This window comes from Amblyomma mixtum, chromosome 4 (genome assembly GCF_055824585.1).
Source record: "Amblyomma mixtum isolate Tamu chromosome 4, ASM5582458v1, whole genome shotgun sequence".
NCBI lineage: Eukaryota > Metazoa > Arthropoda > Arachnida > Ixodida > Ixodidae > Amblyomma > Amblyomma mixtum.
The window spans coordinates 104,913,734-104,921,687 of NC_143015.1; the positions used below are offsets into that span (position 1 = coordinate 104,913,734).

The 7,954-nt window shown below is 46.1% G+C and overlaps 1 long non-coding RNA gene across 2 annotated transcripts; it reads right to left on the bottom strand.

The window, feature by feature from the left end:
* Positions 1-676: 676 nt before the first annotated feature.
* LOC149347685 (uncharacterized) lies at positions 677-7,905 on the bottom strand. Of its 2 annotated transcripts, none has more exons than XR_016292605.1 (4): positions 6,345-7,905; positions 4,510-4,718; positions 2,767-2,830; positions 677-826 (listed from the first exon to the last, which is right to left on the bottom strand). It is a non-coding gene; the product is annotated as an uncharacterized LOC149347685 (long non-coding RNA). The 2 variants fall into 2 exon arrangements; XR_016292604.1 differs by having other exon boundaries at positions 4,597-4,718; positions 6,345-7,901.
* Positions 7,906-7,954: the final 49 nt, after the last annotated feature.

Below are 7,954 nucleotides of genomic sequence, written 5' to 3' on the forward strand. Positions count from 1 at the left end.
ACCGATGTCATCCGCCGCTCTTTGCAGTATTTCTCGCTTGTTTCCCGTCGATCCTTTTGTCGTCCAAACTGTGATGTCGTCTGCATAAATTGAATTTTCTACATCTTTGATGTTTTTCAGTCTCCTAGTTAATCCAATCATTGCTATGTTAAAGAACAAAGGTTCTACTGCTGCTGAACCTGGCTAGAGAGGAAAAGCTATGGGGAATCTGGCAACTAAGCGACTTGGCGTCTGTAACGTTGAGAGCGTTACAGACACTGGATACGCAGCGCACCCACCCTGCCACTCTCAGAGGTGGCAGCTCCTAATCAAACAGTGTAAATTCATCGGACGTCCGAAGTATGTCCTTCACTGGATATACGGATATCTGTGTATCTGTGGGAGATCCACCGACGTCCAACGGCTCTCACACGGACCTCCGATGGAGGTAGAAATTATTTATTCAGACCGCCGACAGATATCTTTCCCTGATATCCGCCGGCAGATCTTTTGAGGATATTTGCGGGTGGTGCCTTCTCCACAGTCCTGAGGGAAGCCAGAACGACAACCACGAATCAGTACATCTCGCAGGGCCCATGAGCTTAATAAATGGCCGCAGAGTGTCTGAAATCAGGCATACGCATTGCCGTAAGTCATATGCATTAATATAAAGCAATCAATGACCAAATGTCAAAACTTATGAAATTCAGAATGATTTTATTATGACATAAAGGCCGTCTTCAGTCTTCACGAGAAATTCTTCAAGCTGGCCATAGAGTTCCTTCACCCAGCAGGAAGGATACCGTACAGGCCATGGATGAATTTGTAGCCAAACTGGGGAAGTTTTCTGCAAAAACGGTCCATACGAAGTAAGCTCAGAATATGTCATTAAGGTATGACGCCACCTTTTTAAAAAATTTTTAAAATTTTGACCACTACATTTTTATTTCACATTTACCTTATAAAGCACCACTTTATATAATATTCAAAAGCAAAAAAGAGTGAAAAAAGCCATGCTGGCATTTATTATTCACAAAAAATTGCCCAAACATGGCTGTTATGCAAACACTCATAACTAGTGAATGAAGAGCAGGAATTGTAAACTTTTCGCCACAGAGTTAGCCAACTAACCATACTGTGCAACCAACTAGGATCTTTGCCATCCGATAATTGAGAAAAAAGTTATAGGAAAAATGCTGAAGAAAACAAAAAAATGTGTCATTTTTGCCTACCTTCCTTGACATAAAACATGATTATATCAAAACTCACCGTTCGATTTCATTTATCCTAGTTCATTGCACAGGCTAGTAACAAAGGAACTAGTATGCAAAGTTTCATTGAAAAATATATATTCATTTAGAAGTTATCACTGTTTGCGCAACACGAAAGTGTGAGAAATAAAGTTTTGAGAAAAACAAGACTAAAGTTTTTCAATCCTTGTAGAAACACGATCATCATGCGCTAGGAAGTTAAAATCCTCCAGGTTCATAGGTAGGGCCCTGCTTAGCTGACACAAGCTCTCTTTTGGCATGTGTTGCTGCCCGTCTTTTCTTGCTGAGATGTTATGCCTCGCCCGTTGACTGACGCTGGGCCGTCATCACATGGTAATGGTCACTGGTGCAATATGCTAGGAGACTGTGGTGGCCAGATTCGATGCCTGCTTGCCTCAAAATATCTGCTGTACTTCTGCTGCCATCATTGAAGGACGAATCCGGTAGCATTCAAAGCGATAGCGTGAAGTGCGCGCACAGTAAACAACTGAGATGCTTGTAGCCATGCTTGTAGCCATACTTGTAGCGTCTTGCATCCCCCTTGCGAAAATTTAAAGCAATGTTTAAAAAAAAGGAAGCCTTACAAATTGCCTTTGAATAATCTTTTACATATCAGACTAAAACAAAACAGAAAATTTTCAATATACGCCGCTGATTACCGCTGAGTTATCAATTTTTGTTACCAAACCACATCAGTTTCGGTTTCAGAACTGATCACCACCTGTTCGAAAGTTGGCTATATCTTTTGAACAAAATAAGATACGAACATTATTCTTGCTGCAAAAGATTTTTCAATGTTTGGGAATTCGCGAAACATAAAAACGAAAAAATGTCATTTTCACAAAAAAACGATTTTTCAAAGGTGGCGTCATACCTTAAAGCAAGCGAATTCGACAGACCACGTTCACTCCCATGCAGTGACTCCACTGTTCCAAGCAAGCTAGTTATCTGTAGCTGCGAGAGCAACTTTACATCTTTAAGAACTGGTAAGTCGTAAGCAACAAAGGCGAGAATATTTTTTAAAATGCACACTACTTTGCTTCTCCAAAATACACTGCAAAAACAAACGTCCTGCTGCAAAGAGCATTATACCAGTTCATGAGAAATGCGTTTACAGAGCAAGACACCACAACTACTCCCACAGGCAGTCGCATCCATACTGAAGGCCTAACAGATTGCAGTGTGAGATTAGGGATCCTTGCCAGACAGCTGCAAGCTACACAAGGTACTGTCAGATAAAAGTTTGCGGGATGTGGATTTCCAGAAAAATATTTTTACATTGCCTCGTGAGGCAGTCAGCTGAAATTGGTTCAATAAGCTCGAGTATTCATGTCCCCTCGTGAAGTTAGCCTTTTTATGAAATCGCTTTGGCTAACAGCACAGAAATAAATTTTTTCCGACGAACTCTCACCCCGAAAATTTCTATCTATCACTGTATAAGTGCACTGCGTACATACGGCAGAAAGAAAGGTATCCATTATGTGTAGGGGGAAACTTGCATAGAGTTCAAACATACCTGAAGGGTGCTGCTGTAAGCTGAGGTACTATATAGCTGATAGCTTAGGTCGGCCACAGCCACACTGCATGGGCAAGAAAATAAAGATGAGAGAGAAACTTATGATGCACTTTGTCAACAATGCAGGAACACTACCTCTTTTGAAACTACACTGCCCACAGCGTTCACTGATGAATCACACATCAGGGCACTAACAGCATATTTGATGATCCACAGCTGCACAGGAGTAAGGAAGAGAGGTATGCTAACAATCCAGGAACATGTAGCTCTAGGGGTGCTATATATGGTCCTGCGTTCTGGCTCAGCATTGAGCCCAGTGGGCATAAACATGTTTGACAAAGCTATACTAACGCACTGCATGAACTCATTGCAGTCAGTGGTTGGGTGGTGGTGTGGCACTTTTCATTAACAGCCTTTATGTTAGGCGTTCAATAGGTCCTGGGCCAAGGTGACGAGGGCGCGTTGCAGGTTCAGGTGCCGGGAGGCAAGCCAGATGGATCACGGTGAGGGTGGGGGGAAAGGATAGGCGGGGGACGGGAAGGCTACGTGGCACTGTGTAAGGCAGTGTTGTATGTCTGCATATGCGTGTGGACAGTTTGGGCATTTAGGTGTGAAGGTGTGCCGGTACAGATAAAGTTAGGCTGGTGTACGTAGGAGATTAAACTGTATTCGGGGAAGAATGCGAGCTTCACGGATCGATAAGGATGGGTGTGGTGGTGGTAAATCAGCTAAGTCCAATTTTTGCTGCGTGTAGTATTCGTCAACAGTGTGTCTGTAAGCCCTGACCGCCTGCTCCGTCGGTGGACTCGTCTATTGGATCCCCGGCGCCCGGTGTATAGTTTTGTAGGCAAGCTGGTGAGCCAGCTCATTGCCGGGGATGCCCATGTGACCAGGGATCCACCGAAGGGTCGCCGCTCGTGCGCTTAATGCTAAGAGGGCGGCATCTAAGGCCGTTGGAGTAGGGAAAGGGAGGGCTCTTTCATGGAAGTCATGCAGAGCTGCCTGCGAGTCTGTATAGACAACGCATTGGGGGCGGGGGGTAGGGTGGCAAAGTGTGTGATGGCATCGACGATCCCGTGTATTTCTAGGGCGAGCGTGGAGGGTGGTGAGGTGTATGAACGGTTGTGTGAGTGCTGGTTGTAGAGAGGCAAGGGTGGAGGAAGAAGGCTGCTGTGGAGCCCGCGGTTTCGTGAGACAGGCGTCTGTGTAGGCCACCGCCGCAGCGTCCAAGGGTGGCTTGTGGTTGTATGCGTATGCCTGGCGGCGGCCTGCGTGTGTGTGGGCGGACATGTTGCGTGGAATGGGGTAGATCGGAGACTGCGGTGGGTCTTGGAAAGAGATGGGTGCGTAGGGAGTCTGTGATAATCCACCGCCCAGCTGATGAACTGAACAGGCGGATGATTTGTCTCTCTCGGTGCAGGTTAAGGAGGGCACAAAGTGGATGGAAATGGCCTGTTCTGTACAGGGTGTCTGTAAAAGCCTGAGGGGGAAGGCCTAGTATTTCTTTGTATAGTGTATTAAAGGCCAGGATTAGTTTGTCTTGTTGTGTACTTGTATGGGGGCAATAAGGGATATAATATAAAAATTTGTTCAGGGCCAGCGCTTGAGCAAGGCGGCTGGCATGTGTCTCGGAGAGGACGGCATGTTTTAAGACTACGTGGCGGAGTAAGCGTGTGATTAATTGGCATGTGCATATGGACTGATTGATGGCAGAGGTGAAAGTGTTGGAGGTCAGTGGCATACCCAGGATGCGACAACAGTCGACACGGGGGATGCGTTGTCCGGCTAGGGTGAGGGAGATTGAGGGGTTCATCGCACGTTGATATTTACTGCGTGTTATGAGTAGAAGTTCAGATTTCTCCGGAGCGGGTTGGAGGCCCGCTTGGGAGAGGTGTGAGGAAATGGTGTCAAGTGCCTGTTGCAGTGCAGTTTGGACCTCTCCTGGTGAGCCTCTGCATAGAAGAGGAAATCAGATAAGTGAAAAATGTGTGACTGAAGTCTGCAAATCTAGCACAACACTTAAGCTTTCCTAAACAATGCTACTACACAGTGCAAGTACTGTGCAGTAGATGGTTGCAGACTTCCATTCGGCAACCCTAATGAACAAGTTGATCAGCTGTCGAAGCAGACTCAATTTACATTACATTTTCAACCTACCCGCACTGTCCATGATGTGGCAAAATTTAGGCGCTAATACGTATGACACCGGAGCTTTTTCGCGAGAACTTCATGTGCAAAGGAAGGTCTTTTCGTGTGCGATGGTTTCACATCACATTTGTAGCCCAGCCAAGTAACCACAAAAAACACAAACTGCACACTTCAGCAAAAGTAAAGGCGGAAAGGAGACCCACGCGGTGAAAAACGAGCGTTTTGAGCGTAGTGTCCAAAACGCTAAAAATGAGACGGCGTTTTGCCCTGCCCCCTAATGAAATATCCCGGGTAGCAAAAAGCAAGACAATTCTTTTCAAAGCGGGACCATGACAGACATGTGACGTACTCAATCAGACACCATGCCTACGCTAACACCAGTGGAGAAAGGGCGATTTCCTTTCTGGAGCCTACTGGCGAGGCACGAGAGGAAAAAATCTCGGAGAGCGGACAGAAGGAGAAGGCGCACAGTAAATTAGCTTGATTGCGATAGCTGTTTCTACGCTATTAATGAGTGTTTTCAAAAAATATTTGGAGCCGCGCCTGCCGCAGACGATACTTCGCTACCAGAGAGGCAGAAAGCATTTTCGACCACAATGTGGTCAGCGGCCCTTTCAGGCACGGCTAAGTCTCCAAAATACCGATGCAACCGTTTGTCGTACAGCGTTCAGGGTGGTGTGTGTGTGTGTCCTTTCACATTTCTCTGCTGAATTTTGTTGCGTTAGCTCCCCTTCTTTCTTTCCAAGCCTCCCAGTTATGCTGATTCTACGCATAGAATCGAAGATGGCAGCCGCCATAGCAACGACACTTTGTTAGAGCGTTAAGCTCGACTTGTTGCATTTCGGGTCTGAGCTTGACGCGTTATAACGCAAATCGTTACCGATTGGCAGCCATGGTTACCGATATGGTCATATTAGGTTATAAAATTGGCACCTCTATTCGAAACGTAACTATTCCGATCCTGTATCTGTGTCCCTACATGGCGGGCGTCAAAGTCGAGCCATTTAGCCCTGACATTCGCGTAAAAATCGTCGGCTAATCGCTTGCTGGAGAATATTCCGGATGGCGTCATAAGAGTCAGCTTTTCGTGCAACACTAGCGTAGAGGATAAATAAGATCCTAGCTCACAGCAGAGATTCGAACCGGCGACCTTATGTACCTCAAATTCTACGTCTTTATGAATATTCATATCAACACTGCGGCTCAATCGTTTCTTGCAGTGTGTTCTGGGTAGTCGCACACGATTTACGATTTCGCGTTTCGGACAGCATAAACTTCCCAACTGAGTTCTACCCTTGGCCACCCCGGACATTCGAACTAGCGACTATGATTGATGTGTTAACCATGGGCATTCTATCACTACCTCAGCGTCAGCTCATTTTTTTTAAGGACTAAGTTTGACTAAAGCCAAGAAAGCCCTTTGCACTTACAGCAGCACTACGAAGAGGTGGTGCCAGTCAGCTCGAGCAGTTCAGGTCAGAAAAGGCGACGTAAGGTACCTCCCACACATACAAAGCTCCGATGGCTGCCTGCGAACACAACAGGTAAGTGTATATCGCATTAAACAACGCAGAAAACCTCTCCTTCAACCCCTGGTTAATTTCTTGTGTTTGAGTTAAAAATGTAGCACGATATCAATAAACGCCATTGATTTGAATTCTTGAAACTTTCCGATCAGTGTTCTTATGAACCGCTTACAAGCCGCGGGAGCATCACTTGAAGACAAAGAAACAAGGCCGCTTGTTATTTGGCATGCTGTCCCGTTTGGAAACGGCTGAGCAGGTTACAATTACAATTACTCCGTCTGAAACGTTATTGATTACAGTGGCCAATCAGAGCCGGCAGCAAAGCAACTGAACAATGACTGAAAAGTCATACATTACTACTGCGCATTTTTTTCTTTTAATTTCGAAAACATTAATAGCCTATCTCTGTGCCTTTCTGTCATCAGAACCGTGTCCGTAGCAATTTCAGTGATGCTTGGGGAGAAGTCTACCAGAACACTTGGAGAGGAGGATTCAGCCTGCGAAACGCATTCTCTTCCAAAGCATCGTTAGGTATGATTAAGAGGGGCTACCGCCACAAACATGGATGCAGTTTTGAAATGCATGCTTCCGTGCCCACCCTACAGAGCATGACCAATGTTTTTCTTCAGCTGTTCCATCGGTGCGAATAAAAGCGTTATAGGCGGCAAGCCAAAACAGGAAAAAAAATTACCAAAGACACTGGTTCTAAAGTGTTCTTGGCGAAAGTCTTTTGGTCAACCCACTGCACATACCATGTTGTACATGGCGCTCCAGTGGAATGAGCAGTGTTCGTCGATATCCCATTGAACTCCAAAGGTGTAGCAAACGAGGGACTCTTTGGGCCGCTTCCGAGCCATGCGTCTCAGTCATTCGACTGCAACGAAGTGTCTGGCGAAGGAGCGGCGGTGCAGCTGCCACCACCGACGCACGCGCGCTCGTTCTACCGCTACTGTGTGACGTCATGGTTGATATGCACAGTCGCTTTGGTATGTTAAACCCCATAAACCAACCAATCCGTGTCAGGATATCGCTCCGCAGGGCAGGTGCCGTCGGTCACCTTTTCATACGCAGTCTGCTCTAGTTAGTGCTAGCCGGGGTAGTTTAACGTTAGTCTTTCGGTAGCTGAGCCTTTTATACGACCCAAACTCATAGTTAAGCGCTGTGCACATGATCGATCCAGACTGTTTGCTTTTAATCGAGTCTATCCCAAAGCTCTACGAGTAATCGACCCAAGATTGGAAATAGATAATTTGACTCAGGTCCTGCATAGGGCCGGCATTTGCCAATACATTTCCGATACTGGGTCGATTAGCTGTGCAGCTGGGGATGACGGTCGCAGTGTGCCGTGAACAAACTTAAAGGCAGGATTCCTGCAGCCTTTTAACATCAGTGTGCTCAGGAGTGGATTCCCTAAAATGAATGCGACGCTTGTTGTCGTATTAAGTCTTTCGTTCTAAATAACTTTTCTTGCGCAAGCATATCTTAATACCAATCTGAGATCGCAAAACACGTCG